This window comes from Morone saxatilis, unplaced genomic scaffold (genome assembly GCF_004916995.1).
Source record: "Morone saxatilis isolate NCDOM2014 unplaced genomic scaffold, NCSU_SB_2.0 Contig11, whole genome shotgun sequence".
NCBI classification, from domain to species: Eukaryota; Metazoa; Chordata; class Actinopteri; family Moronidae; genus Morone; species Morone saxatilis.
In genome coordinates, this window is record NW_023339663.1 from 1,284,327 (window position 1) to 1,299,345 (window position 15,019).

Here is a 15,019-nt window from a genome sequence, read left to right on the forward strand (position 1 = left end):
ATGGACGGTAGTGAGAGAATTTTGGATTTTTTTTACAACTGAAATTACATTTTTGTTATTACAGAGGTAGTAAAGTACAGAAAAAAGGTACCATTGGGTATCAGTACAGAATTCCTTATACCTGCACTAGTATTGATTTTAAATGTGAATCCAACCTTAACCTTACATTCTGCACTGGAACTAGACGTTAAGAATGAACATATGGAGGATACTGGGCTGGTCAGTCATGCTCATCAACAAATACAGTATCAACTTCACATTGATTTTGAATGTGCAAAAAGTTGTTGATTGCACCTTTATTCCTTATACATCGTCATTCAACAAAATCATGAGTACTGAAATTAATATTTGATCCCCTGCATGAAGCATCAAAAAGGAAATTAAACTAATGTCATTTTACATGTTCTGCAGCCGTAAACCGCAAAATGGTCTTCAATTTTACTATTCACTGTGCCTCTCCTCAAAATCATTTAGTATTTATGAGCTTCAGGAAAGCACATCAGATGCTTATCGTTCTCTCTTCCTCCCTGATAAACTTCATGTATTATAGAATAGATTTAAAAAGTGAGCCAACCCGGTGCTCATAATTAAAATATTTCCAGATCGGAAGTGGAATAATTAGCGTCTCCGTGTATTTTGCTACAATGCATTCGGTTACAACACCGAACACAGGGACATATTTCGGGGACTGGTGGGGAGTAGAGTGGCAGACGGTGCGTGTTCAGCCCAGACACCCCTTCCTCCCTCTCCGCCAAATCCCTCTGATGAGTCACGTGAATCATTTACAGCCAGTTTTTGTATCAAGCTGAGACATTACCATTTGACATTTGGCAAAAGAGAAGCTCAATTGGTGCATTTATTCAAACTGTCAAGACTGCATTTGAATGTAATCTGATATCCTCAAAGTGGGCCATTGCATTGTGTGATATAATATGAATATATTACAGGCTAATAGTCGGGTTCATTTTTACAATAATGTTGTGTCAGGAGGTGTCTTCTATGCTGGCACTTCGATGCTGAAATCAAGGGTGTGATTCACAACTGGGACGCCACCTCATCAGATACCACTTTACTCTCTAAGTAGAACCCAATCTGTGAGCAGCCTACTCATTAATCTGAGTTGAACCTGTTTAAGATGGAGAGAGGCTTCAGGGTCCAGGCACAAACTGGGAGCAGTGATCATGTCAGAGTGGCTCAGGGGGTAATGAGGCAGAAGAACTGCAGCGAACACTGCTCTGCTCACCGCTCGTTTGACAGCACAGAAGAGGAGCAGCCATTCAGATAACATGGCTCTGCTGAGGCTGTCACTCACTCACAAGGTGTGTGTCTGTGTGAGCATGTGTTCCTGAAAACTCAGCAGCACACATATGGACATGCTCGTGGCTGCATGCCCATTTGTAAGAGTGCAATGTGTCCAAAGGCGCTGTCTGCAGACCTTGTTTGTCACAGCTCATGTATCACAAAGGGAGACAGGAGACTCTCCCATATGTTGCTCATGTCTGTTTGGACTAAACCATCAACCCTCCTCTTATTCTGCACTCCATCTGAAACCAGTGGAGTGCTAATCAGCTGAATCAGAAAAATAATTATATAAAATTAGATAATCGATGAATCATTTATCAAAGAAAAACACCACATGTTCCCTGGTTCCTGGAGGATTTGCTGTTATTCTTTACACACTGAATATCTTTGGGGTTTTGGACTGTTGGTCAGACAAAACAAAACATTTGAAGATATAACTTTTGGAAACTCCGGAAAGTTGTGATATCCTGAACAGGCCTTCCATGTCAGATAATTATGTTGGCTACTGATGTGCACTACTTGGTCCAGTGCCTGAATTGGAATTCAGCACAACCCTAACCCTGAACACAACATAACCCTAATTCTTTTACCATTTTTATCCTTTTTAACAATTACATTTTCATTGCTGTTGCTGAGTACCAGCACTGCTAGAGTGCTTATTTTGCGGCTTTGTGTTTTGAGCAATATGGAGGTTTTTGTAGGTCTTTCTTAGCTGCTGATGACCACATCACTGGACAGTACTTGAGCTGTCACAAGACAAAAGCTTGGATCATTTTGATTGCATGATTTACATACCAGGACTGTGTTGTAAATTCCCCACTAGAGGCTCAGTAACTACTAGTTTATACCTAAATCCGCTACTAAAACTGGTTGCACCAAAGTTATAGCTAAGTGGCCAATCAGTGCTCAAAGATGTTGATCGTCATGGTTATATTTCGAAATATTCATCACTAATTTCTTCTTACCTACCCACTAAGCCACTGTTCTGAGCTCACAAGATCTTCAGACTTTAGTAAAACAAGGTGCTGTTTGCGAAGCAGAGACCTTAGACTGCCCCGTGGAGCGAGTGTCTATCTGTGATGGACTGGCAGCCTATCCACAGTGTCCTTCTGCATTCAGTGCCTGATGGGATAAGCGCCAGCCCCTGTGACCGTGCATGCGAATAAGTGGATAAAGAAAATCAGTTACTGAAATATATTCCATTGAAGGGTCTTAAATGCTCCATCTGCAAAGCACCAGAGAGCCCATGTGAAATCAGTTGTTATATAACAACACATTAATGCAAAGAATGTAATTGTGTACATTTCGAGACTTATTTTGTCACACGGTGACCTCGGGAAATCATTAAATATTTTCCACAGTCCCGGTGACTCTGCCGCCTCTTCTGAACCCACTCCAGTCTAATCTTTTGAGCGTTCTGCAGAGCCGCTGAATTTTTGAACCTTTCCCAACTCCCAGAAATGACATTAGAAGAGAAATCTCTCCCAGATGGTTTAAAAAGTCCATCAACAGACGTGGCAGAATCAAAATATCCTCAAACTCCTAATCCCATTTAAGATGTGGTTGGGATTAAATATCCTGGCAGTGACAGTCGTAAAGCAACCACAAGTCATCACATAATGAGGTTTCCAAATTTGAATTATGTTAGTTAATTAAGGACACTAGCAGCACATGTTTTCTCTACTTTATGTTCTATAATAGGAACAGAGAATAGGAATATACAGTACAGAAGTCCTTTATGATGAAAGTGTTTTGGAGCCTACATTTTGATATTCAGTTGAGCAAGCATATGCTTTTAATTCACAATGTAATATACATGCTCACTATCTAATTCTCTGTCTCAGGAGAAAAAGAAGTAGTCTTCGTTATATTGTATGAAATTTTTATGCTCTGTTTCTCAACTTGTCCTCTGGCTAAATGGATCAGCAGCAGCTTTACAGATGAGATCAACACAGATCTACTCAGGCTTTACTTTATTATACCGAATGAATAATTATTAAATGTATCTGATAACTGATCTGATGGGTTAAATTCTGTCACTGTGCTCTGGTTGGTTAGGTAGCATTTATCTGAATATTTTGTCTTGATACTTTATATCAAATACAGTAAATTAGTGAATGCGTCATCATAATCATTCCTTCAAAATATGACACCGTAGGTATCCCTCTTGCGTTATTTCTGGACGTGCAAGGCTCCACGGTCAAGCAGCAATAAATATGCAATGTCCGGTCCAGTCCGCATCATGAAACGGTCCCAGTTTGGTTAGATTTAGGCAGAAAAGCTACTTGGTTATGTTTAGTAGATTGTATAGATCACAGAGATCAAAGAGACATAGAGGGCTTTACCATTAGCATGTTTTTACCATTTTGAACACGGCTAGTTGTGCCAAGCTACACCCAAGATGGACCTTCTGCAGAGTAGGGCTTTTCAGGTTGGTGTGTGTCTGTGTGTGTGTGTGTTGGGCCATAATAAGCAGTGAAGTCTCTCTCATGGAAAACACACACCGTTTAGGCTATTATATATTTATCTCTGCCCCTAATGTTAGTTATTTTAGAGACCCCCTGCAAAGCTCAGATTATACCTCCTGATCTTTCCACGTACCTCTTAGCCACAGCTGAAGTACCTCCCTGGGGTACAAGAAGCCCTGGTTAGGAATCACTGCTAAACACTGACTGCACTTCTTTCAAAGCTCTGTAGCAGAATGACTGTATGGTGCCACTTCTCCGTAATGTTTAACCTGAGAAACACACAACACTTGGCATCATGTGCTGATGTTAAAAAATAATAGTGATGAAAACCTGTTCATTTGAAGGGTTAGAATGCAGAAAAATTCAGATGTTTTTACAGACTTCTGAAGGCTCACCCACTAACCAAGGACACATTTCTCTGAATAAAACATATTATAAAATGACTGTTCTTTTACAAAGCTGCACACAGACAACAAGAAAATCCTTTAAAACTCCTGGATTGACAAAAAAACTGAATCAGTTTATGGTCTATTACGTCAGGCTTTATTTAGTCATTTATTACTCCCCCCTTGGTATAAAGATACATAAATGTGTGTATACATGGAAAATCTATTTCACCATCCACACTCACTGACTGACGGATCTTTCTGTTTCTAGTTATATATGTTTTCCTCCCAGTAGCACTTTTGCCTTTGTAGCCACCTCTTAGTGCAGGGGGGGTATTTTCATGTCAAAAGTGATGTCAATAATACATACCCTCTGTACACATTTAGCTTTTTGAAGTTGAGAGGACAACAGAAGACAGAACTGCCACCACAAGATGGATTCGAGCACCTCTCATGTCAATATGTGTCAGGCTGAGATGAATGGCACTGTCCGCTGTTGGTTTAGTCTTTTTCTGCCGTGGATGTGAACAGAATAGATGTGTGCCAGGGGTTTTGCTCCAGCAATGTGTATAAAAAAACAACAACATCCTTGTCTTTCTTACTTCACTTGTGTTCGCAGATGATTTATGTCCTTTCTGTAGTGGAAGCAGCGCCGTTGTGCTCTAGGCCAACAGTTGCACTGACTGACCACAGAGCAACTAGATAATTCAGGCTGTCTGTTCAGGTTGTCGCTCCTGGGAGGTTAATTGAACCCTCCGTCTCTGCTCCAGCTGATGTGCTGTGGTAGAAGCGACTTGTTGCGTGCTTGCTCCAGTGATACCTTACTTATTCTACCTCCCAATGATAATACCTGACTGGAAAATCATTCCTTTCAAGCCGGATGAACACAGGGTGGCGGGACCTCTGGTGGTTTTTACACTGACCTCCACTTACTGACTCCTTGTTCAGTTCTTGTTGTTTTTATTTTTTTATTTTTACATGTTGTTAGAAAGAGATTTAAGTCCCAGACTTCGGCTCGGTGGAAATATTGTTTTGTGCATTGGTGCTCTGACTTCTGAGTGCTCCATTAAGGCAGATATGTCACCATCAAGTTGGCTGATTTTAGGAAGAGAAACTTATGCAACAGAATGACCTTCAAATCAAAATTGTATTGCTTGTGTGAACATGTTAAAAAAACAACCCCAAAAAACACATTGTTACTGATTATTAATTAATTTTCTGGTCATTTATGGTGATTCTTAAACGTATTGATATTTTTCAACACAGTAGGGATGTGACAAGAACCGATACTTTTGTCCTGAAACTTGTTGGTACTTTTTTGTTTTGTTTTTTACCGTGGTATCGAGAATCACTTGTATTGGTATTGACTACTAAATTCTTGGTACCGTGACATGCCTACATCATAGCCTGTTATGTTTGTGTTTATATGGGACATGGGATGATGTGAAAGTTTCATGTCATGATTATCCTTGCCTAAATGTCACAATATTATTGATAATTATCAAAATATGCTTTAAGGTTCAGTGTGTAGGATTTAGTGGCATCTAGTGGTGTAGTTGTTCATTACAATGCCCCTCGCCTCACCTCTGCTGTGTGGGAGGAACTATGGTGGCTGTAAAACTCAAGAAAAACACTAAAGGCCAAAGCCAGTGTTTAGGTTCTCCATTCTGGGCTACTGTAGAAAAATATTGTGGTTCAACATGGCAGACTTTTTCATCGTGGTACCATTACCATTAATATACTGTTATTTCTTTGTATGTTTGTGTTTTTTGCGTTTTTATTGTTGTATATTTTCAACTGGCTTTAGTTTTAGTTAAAAATGAAACAGTGGTAATAACTCATGTACAGTTCAAATCATGCATTTGAATAAATTCATGGCATGAGTGAAGTACTTGTGCTTTTTAAATGCTTTGGGGTATCCTAAAATTAACTGTAAGAGGTCCATTATGCTTCTGTATGACCCTTATCATTTTAATGTTAATGTTTAGCTTCCAAAAGAACCAGCAGTGGACCCATCTTTACAGTAGATTAATATTTTGCATGGCTGTGTGGGGTTGATGGATATTACTGTGGAGATCGTTTTAATATAACATGCTAGCCAGCATGGTCTGTTAAAGGAGTGGGCAGGTGGTAAAAGCAGTGTGATTGAACAATAACCAAACATGTGAAGAGATGCAGCTTGCCGCTGAACAATGGCCAGGGGATTCTGATGCAGAGAGAACATAACAGAAACTGGGGGAAAAAAAGAGAGAAAAAACAAGCCCTGTTCTTTTGAGAGCTTCAACTCATCTGTTTGTTTGGCCCCGATCTGGGCATGCCTGCTGCACAGTTTTTGTATCTTTACCTTGCAGGCATTCAGCTGACACTCGCATCCAAAGCAAATAAATATAAGTGAAAGAGCCAGAGCCCCAGCGTCATGACAACGCTCTGTGATCCCACAATGATCCTGCAGGAAATGAGCAACTTTTAGCGCTACAACAGCAAAATAAAGCCCAAACAGGAGTGTGATGAGGTAGAGATGATATTGAGCTGGCATAAATCAATATCTCTGGTTTCCATGCAGCCCAGTAAGGCATACACTGGCAACAGAAGCTTATTTGGGGACCTCGAAAATGCCTACCAGCTAAAAGTGAGGCAGCATTTGGACCAGTACCCTAATTCAGCACAACTTTATCCCTAATTCTTTTTTGGCATTTCTTATCCTTTTTTTAGTTTTTTTTTTGGCCTTTTCAAGCCTTTATTTGATAGAGACAGCTGAAGATCGACAGGAAAGGGGGGTAGAGAGAGAGAGGGGATGACACGCAGCAAAGGGCCGCAGGTCGGATTCAAACCCTGGGCCACTGCAGCACCTCCGTATTATGGGTCGCCTTTCTTATCCTTTTTAACAAGAAGATTTTTAGTGCTGTTTTCTCAGCATTAAGCTAGCTGCACAGACGCAGTTACACACTTGTTTAGGAGTAGCTTGTCATTATGGTTGTACGCAGGGTTTTAGAAATACTGAGGTCCTAAAACTGAACTTGCTAAATGCATTTGGGGGCATCAAAATAGTAATTTTTATTATTTCATGACTTTAATTGTATACCTCTTGGAAAAATGACTGAGGTGCAGACCTCTGTTACCTCAGTGGTGGGTATGGTTGTTGTCTTTACACATAAACTTGTTAAAAGTTATATATATGAAATGAACTTGCCACTATATGTCGCACTAGAGCACCAGCATTTCAGACCAAAACCATCTTTGTTAGTCTTTCCAACAACGCTGGTTTAATAAAAAATTAATCCTTAATCCACCGATGTAGAGGATAAAAACAGCCGTTTCAGTCGCTCTCTCAGCAGACCGTCTATGTAAACAAAGCGGTTGCTGCTATATTAAAGGTTCCGTACCTCATATATAGAACCTTTAATAAAGTGTGAGCTGATTTAACAACTTCAGCTGTTGCTGTTCTCACACATTCTCCCATAAAGGTTGGTTCTTTCTGATTTTACATAAGGTGGTATGATTACTCACCGCTAGTGTTGTGATGATGATGTGTGGAGTCTCGTAAATCAAACATCTCCTAGGCAAAACAGAAAGCAGGAGAGAGGACCAAGCTTTTCACTTTTATTAAACTTTATGGACTTCCTCCGTCCGATGAGCACTCCACTGTAAAGTCCACAATTACTTTTATTGTTGATTATTGCTTTCAATCAAATTCAAAGGGAAGGGATATACCCCAAGACAGGCAAAGGTCCACAGCCCCTTTTTAATTGACAAGTGATGCACTCATTATAAACGGCGTAACATTATCAAATATCACCATCAGTCGATACATCTGTTACATCTTTTCAATGAAAAAATCAACAAAATGTGTTATTTGTCAGGGCCACACTTGGCTTGTCCTACAAGCAATGATCTAAATGGAGACACCATAGATTTATAGTTGAATAAAAAGCCTCAGTGCTGCTGTGTAATAAAACAATAACATGTTTGTAGAAGAAAGTTGTCCAGACAGAACTTTCTTCTGCCTCTGGCGTTGTTATCTAACCAGCACTGACAGACTTACCAGATGTGATCTCCAGCTTTGGTCCTCCTGCCTTCGACATTGTGACATTAGTTTGGTTCCCAGACACTGACGATGACTCACACACCTGCTGAGATTGAGCCTTCGTCTTTGTTGGCAGCCTCAATTCCCTGTCAGGGCGTTTATTAAAACACTCAAAGCGTGCCTGCTGTGTTTGCATGGTAGCAACTTGTCATAAGCAAGGAGGCACAAAGCTATTTGAATTATATTTTGTATTTCTTTCTATTCTGTTCATGTGTATTTTATCTAATCTATAGTGTTGTGTTGTATCTAAAGCTGCTGAAGCAAGTGAATTTCCCCAGTGTGGGATCAATAAAGTCTATTTAGTGTGTAAAAATGTAAAATAGAACCACCTCCACCACCGTATCTGTCTTAGGTTATGTGTATTTGTGGATATATAACAATGAATAACTTCACAGTGTGTAACTCAGTGACATATTTTATGGATATTTTGTATTATATTTAAAATATATTCAATGAACCCAAACAGTGAATTCAGTAACTGCAGGAAGTTTGTGTAAAACCAGAGATTTGGATGAATTTTGAGCAGATTATTTCCTTTTTATACAATTCTCTGTCTGCATTATGAATTTTTGTTTTATAATTTCTAACAATCATACAGACTTAATGGGCTTCTTTTTGACAAATTCAGTGTTTTCTTCTCCCTGGTGCTTGGTTATTTTTCTATTAGACAATTTACACTAACTTCTCTTCACAGAAGTGAACCAAATGCTGAGATATTGGTGTACTGAGTCTATTTCTTAAGTTTTCTTAAACTCAGTAAGGCCTCACGACCCCCCCATAAAGCTTTGGCATCCCCGAGTGAGGGTCCCAACCCCCAGGTTGGGAATCATGTGGGAATTATGTGCCTCCAGTTTGAAAGTTACCTAAATCTATAGGTATATATCGTCAAAGTTGTTGGATTTAAGTCAATTAGTAAAACTCTTCACCACCAGCGGGGCAAAAACAGTTTCATTTTTAATAACCCATCAACCATGAGTTCTTTTATTCGCTCCAAAAAGGCAGCCCACAAAACGATGCTGCTGTCAAGTGACAAAGTGCAGACGTATCAAGAACACCATTTCTTCATATCCTTTGTAATAAGAGCAGCAGCTTCTGTTTGTGTGCGTAGTAAGTGTGTGGATGAAAGAGAGACAGAGCGAGCAGTGCGGAGGGAAAGGCAGCAGTGAAGTTGTCGATCCGTCAGGAAACGTACAGTGTAGGTTACAGTTTGTCAGTGAATAGAGGCTAAAGCTTCTGTGTTGTGTTTAATGATCACCTCCGCCTTCATTGAGGGAGTACTATCCAAAGTAGAGGTACCAAAAGCATGTAGTGGAAATACAGCTTTATAATCTGTGTTCATGCTCACGTGCGAACACACTGCATGCTGCATTGGTATGTTTGAACTACGCAACATTTAGTGTTGGAAAAGTGAAAATTTGAAAGGTAAACGTGGATCAAAGTGTGTCACATTGCAATCACACTGTAAAACCGGATCAGTTAGTTCAACTCAAATTATTTCAGGAAACCGATTGCCTTAAACTATTTAAATTTCTTACCTCCAACAATTTAAGCATGAAGTCAAGTATTTATTGTTAAGGTAACTTGGGTAAATTAAGTTCACTGTCAGTTAATGGAACTTACTGGAAGTTACTGGAAAACTCATATGTAGTATTTAAAATGTGTTATTTATCTGAATAAAGTAAGCCTACATTGTAAAATCTGATGAGTTAGTTCAACTCAAACTGTTTGAGAACCGATGGCCTTAAACCATTTCAAGTTTAACAATACAAGCCTGAAAGATATTGAAAATATTGATATTTCAGGTAATTATTTATTGTTATGGTAAATTAAGTTAATTGTATCAGTTTTCATTCAGTGAATTGAAGTTACTCTCATATGCAGCCTTTCTCCAAACTTGTGTGAATAGAATTTATCTTAATAAAGTCACTTAAATGCATCTTCTTTATACAAATATTACAATTCAGTTTAAATTTACTCAGTAAACCAAATTATGACATTACCTGTCAAAACAGCTGGCGTACGATGAAAACAATTTATAATTGTTAACTGTAGCCAGTTAAATAAATTCATTTTCTGTGTTCTTTTTATGTGACTAACTCTTTACACTTTGTGGGATCATTAAAAAATATTTGGATGGATGGCTTGTGATGATTAAATAAAAAACAAAACCTAGACAGCATTATAGCAGTGAGCAGTCAGTGAGGCTTACAGTGTTTGAATGATATAAAGTCAACTTGAAGAGAATGATTCAGTGGAACAAACTGGAATTATATCACTAATACTTAAAATAATATTTTAATTCTAATATGCAATCTATGTGCACTCAAAACAACTTAGTTATTACTTCAACAATTAATTTTGAGTTGGGTTTAATTCATGAGAATGAGGAGCCTTGTTAGCCTACATCTTTTATATATGTTGTTAGCATTTACAGAGCACTTAAAGTTTCACAGTAGAGGTTATAGCTGTGTATACGAGGTGAAGCTACACATCACCCACACCACTGCACACACTTACAGCCACACATCTATCTGTTGAGGCCTCTTTTTCAGGGCACGCTGGATTGTTTCCTCTCCCTGTGGCTCCATATATTTTCTCATGAATATTCAGTGAGCACAGACAGGCCCCAGATGTAAGCATCAGGCAGAACTGGGCCACGTGTGTATAATTGAAGAATTCCATTAAACTTTAAACTTGAATGACATTCCCGAATTGAATGTTTTCATCCACCGTCGTAGTTTTTCTGTTTCATGGTGTTTGCGTCAGTTCAAAACCATAATTATCCTACACTGCCAAAAACTTCAGATTAGCTGTGGTGGATTCAGTAAAATTCACCCTTCATACACTTTTGTCTTCATCACATTTTAACTCCAACTCGTACGCAGTCAGTCGTTGGCCAGTTCTGCTTCAGACTGGTGTTAATGATGGTCTCTTCCTGTCTGCTGCCTCCAGCCTCTTTGCGTAAACAACATTATTGACTGTAAACTGTCGACCACCGTGACCCAAAGACGTGTCTGCAGACCTTTAGGGTGTGCTGCTGTATGTGGGCGTGCTTTAAAGCTGTGCCATATGACGATATATATTGTGTGACGGAAGGAAACCTGTGAAGTTTATTTCATTGCGCTCAAACTGCTGCCCGGGTGGCTTTTCCAGCCCTCCACCCCCCTCCACCATGAGACTCAACAATCAACTATCTGTCTCGTCTCTGATTGGTTGTTTTCGTTCAGACCCGGTGGATTCTTGTAAATGCCATCAGGAGCACCGGGAGGACCAGATTTTCCCACAGATTATCTGTCTCATGTACTGTCAGGATATAGTAAAAAGTTTCAGCAGTTATCACAAAAAATATTTTAATAAAAGTTACCTACTGCAGCTTTAAATTATTTTCTGTATCATCTTATTTTACCATTCCTTTAATGTATTTATTTCTGTTTTACCTACTCCTATTATTGTTATTATGTCATTATGTAAAACTGTGATATAAAATAATATGATTTTATTGAGAATATAATAAATATATTGTATCTAGATATGATATTGTGGCCCCTTGCATGCACACAGCGCATCTTCTGCCTGTGTGTTTGCAGCACTGTCCCTGAGGGAATAGAAAGCTATTATACAGGAGCTCTGCTGTTCCCTTCTTGTGCAATTTGCTTTGTGATTCAAATACAAGCTGATACAAGAGAGAGTTGAGATCTGCGGTGTAATTGCATGCACAGTCCATTATTAATGTATCTCTAGTCCTTTTAGCTTTAGACTATTAATGACAGACTTCCAGGAACTACAAATAGAAACTAGTCTTATAAGCTGCCTCTAACATACTCAGAGAAATCCTTATCAGCCTGCATTGTCACTCTCATACAAACTAACAAAACACAAGAAAAAAAATAAATGTTTTGCCGAGTGTAGACAGAAGTGGGATCTTCATAAATAAAACCTGGATTGCAGAGTTTAGCTGTAAGCCCGGTTTCACGAGCCAAAACATACAATGCATCGCACGGAGGGGAATGAATGGCTTCATGATTACTGCTGTCAGCCTGCCTGTCACTCACAGACCTCTTCAGTCGCTGCTGTTCACATGCAGGAGGAAGACGAGAGCGAAGCTGGGCTGATGATTTGCATGTACAGTGTGTGGGGCGTGTGAGGTGTGTGTTTTAAAATAACATCATTGTTTTGAGGATTCCTGTTCAGAACGAAGCGGTGCTTTAATTTCTATGTTTGAGGCACCACATTGTTCTCACCACACTTTCTTATTAGCAGGTTTCTGAGAAATACACATATACGTACACACGCATAAGCACACACTGGGGGTGTGACAGTAACCTGATTCTGATTCATAAATTAACTGTGAAGGCTATAATGTGACATTGTCAATCCAAAGGACATGTTGTGATTTATATTATAAGAGTCCCAGAACTTGTCAATCAGTGGCTTTTCATTCCCTCAACAGTTTCCAGGATCAACAGATGGATTTAATAGTAGTTTATCTTTTGAATTAATCACACATACTGTCACAGATGTCTCTGGTCCGTCAGCTTTATAGGTGTAGTGCTGCCAGAGCGCACCAGAATGACGCTCTGCAACTTTTCTCCTACCCGGTCGTAGAAAATACAGGATTTAAACATATGGTGCATGAGCCCCGCTGCAACGTGCCTTCACATGTGCATATTAATCAGTCCTATGTGCTGCCCCGTGTAAACGAGAGACCTTACCACAGCAGCCCGGGTTCCATTCCCCCCTCTCCCCCCTTTCATGTCTGTCTTCACTACATCAAAATAAAGGCATTAAAAAGCCCCAAAAATATATTTAAATTAAAAGACTCCCATACAGTCAGTGACCTAATCTAAGTATTACAATATAAAAGTAACCTGATTACTTTCCGTTACTTTTGGATAACCTCAACAGCAAATATGCAGATAAAGAGAATAAAATAAATATAAATAAGAAGACTTTTAGTTTTAAGAAAATGGAAACCGAGATTTAGTATCCTCTGCTTTTTAAAGAAAAACTGACGCTGGGCCATTGTTCCTTAACAATTGACTTTACATTTACTTTCCTTCACAGAAGTGAACAATTGCTGAGATATAGGCCTACTGTGTATATTTTTTAAGCACATCTTAAAATCAAGAAGGCCTCCCAACCCTACATGAAGCTTTGGTAACCCCTACTGGGGCTCCCGATCCCCAGGTTGGGAACCACTGTCAAGACAATTCCTGGGAAATTATTTCTTAGAAAGAGTGGGAACCCTGATAATGATTCACCGTAATGTGATCCTGAATAAAAACTAAATCAGTGGATTCATAAAGGCCACAGAATAAAACAAACAATCAACGTTCATCTGAAGTCTGTTTCAGTCGCTGCAGCTGCTGTGCAATTTTACACTCACTCAGTTTTGGTGAAAGCAGAGTGGGGAAAAGGAGTGCACTTCCATGTAACACTGGGCTCTCGCTCTCAAGTTGGCACAGCAATTATTCACTGTGAAATGAAGAGTATGCTTATTTCTTTTCTCTCTCTTTCTTTCCCGTCGCTTGCTTATATTCACGTATATGCACGCAGGCTCGCACACAGACAGTGATTTCTTTTTAAAAGCAGCGGACCATCTGTGTCCTTGTGTGCTCTGTTTTTCTTTCTCTCTGAAGACAAAAAAGAAAGAGTGTTTCCATCAGAGTGGGATCATAGCAGATTGCTGGAGTCGGGTGTAAAGCCACGCTCTCAGGTGTAACGCAGCGGAGCGATTCAAAGCCAAGAACGCAGTCATTTAGCTGAATGCCCACTCGTTTGAGAGTTGTGCTAACTAGCAGTCCTTTGTCTCTACTCCCTCCTTTATCTCACATACCTGATCATTCTGCTGATCAGTCTGCCTGACAGAAAAATGTTCTCATCTCAAAATCTTTTTTTCCCCTTTCACCCCCTTTCCTCTGCGCTCTCCACCGCTCTCCGTCTGTCTCAGCGGGGATGTCACTCCATTCTTCTCTGATTGTGCAGGTCAGTGGGGAAGGATTTTGAGGGCATAATGGCACTGAATGACTGTGATGACTTGCTGCACAGATGAAAGAGGACAAAAGCTGCCACTTGGCTCGGAGGAATACTTGTACTGTCCACACATAACAGCTTTCATCTGAAGTAACCGGTGGCTCCTCTGTGGTTTTAAAAAGGGCAATCAATGGATATAAAGTCAATATAGATGGCATAATATAAAGTTCAAAAGCCAAACAATTGTACTACACTATTAAACTCTAGTGTGTTGCATTGTCGTTACCTTAGATTAGTGGTTTGTATCTACAGAGGGAGCCGGTCCTCTTCCATGGAGGCCGCCATGTGTTCTCTGGTTCAGTCTTTTTAGATGTTATCATCTGTTACTGTAGGTCTGGGAAACTGTGATGGTATTTTCACAGTTTTATACGTAAACGATGAACCTCAGAAAGAAATCAAACAAATAAGAGTTAAATAGCAAAAGAAAGGATTACTAACATCAGTTAGGTGCCCTTGAGCAAGGCACCTAATCCTGAAACCTGCTCATGGGGCGCTGGTAGCACGGCAGCCCCATCACTCCACCATCTCTCCCCTTTGCATGTCCACATGTGCATGAAGTGTGCATTTCAGCCTGTGTGTGTGTGTCAATAAAGTACATCTTATTAAACTACAACTACTACAGAGGTGTTGGCTAACGTTAGTTAACTAGCTAGCAGCTTATTCAGTTATTCCTTTTAACAACACGTCCATCTAGAAACGTCGTAAATCACCTCGGTACCACTGTCGTCAAACAGTCCTCTGTATGT